The following is a 1,456-nucleotide window of genomic DNA, read 5'->3' as shown; positions in this document are numbered from 1 at the left end:
AATTACTCCAACAAAAGCAGGACAGGCTCTTTTATAGTACCCTTGATTTCAGAAGAAACAATGAACAAGCAAATGTCCCAATACTTTTGTCCATTTAGTGCAGTAGTGGTGGGATGTTACATGCACTCATCATTGATATGAGTGTCATGGCAACGCTTGTTGATGATTTATGTTTTCTGAAATCAACACAAAACCTTACACACAGCACACCTAATATCTGGCTAAACAGCTGAGCTGATGATGTAAGGATATGCTAAAGTATACGGATAACGTTTAAGGTTAACCTAAAGAGTCCTGAGGAAGTCCTTCCCCTTATTATTTCATCTACTTTGGACTTCACTGGTAGCAAAACAGCCCAGTGTATGATGCTACCACCACCACGCTTAAAAGCTGGTACACTGGTACATCTTGGGGCTCAATGCCTCACCTTTCTTCCTCTAAATAAATGAGTGTAGAAAACATGAGTGCTGCAACACCTCTCAAAAGTGAAGCAACCACAGGTGTAGCGTCTCTGTTGATTGGTTGCAGCATGATATGTAGCTCCGCCCACCCTCATATTTTCATGACAAAATGACTCCGCCCATTTTCCATCTCATTTTCCTCCACTAAACTGTCTTCCCATCTCCATTGTCTCCAAATCCCAGTTAATAGCAGTTAGTGGTCCCTGTGTTAATATTGGCCCATTTTTTTATTTTCCCCAGAATCAGTTTTTTTTATTAGAAGGGACTATACTTAGAAATGAAGTGATTGACAGCCTTGGCTGGACAACATAAAATATAAAACTTTCCATGGGAATTTTAGAAACCAGATGTCCAGATGATTTAAAGAAACCTGACACTCCTCACTACTGAAAGCATATTTCATATTTTTTGACAGTAAAAGCATTAAAACATTTAAACAACTCTTAAATCTAGGTCTAATCTCACAGTCGCTATCTGGTAAATCAGAAAAGCTTAATGAGTAATTTCATGTTAGACTAGTTTACCAAGGCAACCAGGCTAGTTACCTATATTTTTTGCCCTAACCTCAAGAATTAATACTAATACCATTTTTTTTTTCATTATTAATTGTCAACATCTAATTAAATCAAAGTATTTTCTCACAAGCTTGTGGTGAGATTTAGGTTTCTAGAAATCATCTGGACAGATGCTGGACATGATGTGATGGAGAAATGCACAGTGCCTGCAGGGGGTGTGGTCTCAATACCCCTTTAGAGTGTAACATGCCATGGGCCTGGGATTGAGGAGTAGCTTTGCTATTCAACTGTTTTGGTATCATATCTAATTATTTTTTGCAACTATACGTGAGTTTCTCACCTTTATTTTAGGAATATGACGATTTCCAGGGTAAACCTCCCAGAATTTTGAAAACCTAGTCAGTCCAATGAATGCTATCAAACAAACCTTTTTTATGGGAGCACAGAGAAGCTAATAGGAGTCAAGCATGATTACTAGCA

This window comes from Salminus brasiliensis, chromosome 6 (assembly GCF_030463535.1).
Source record: "Salminus brasiliensis chromosome 6, fSalBra1.hap2, whole genome shotgun sequence".
Classification (NCBI taxonomy): domain Eukaryota; kingdom Metazoa; phylum Chordata; class Actinopteri; order Characiformes; family Bryconidae; genus Salminus; species Salminus brasiliensis.
The sequence above is the reverse complement of the archived record's forward strand: the minus strand, read 5'-3'. Positions refer to the sequence as shown.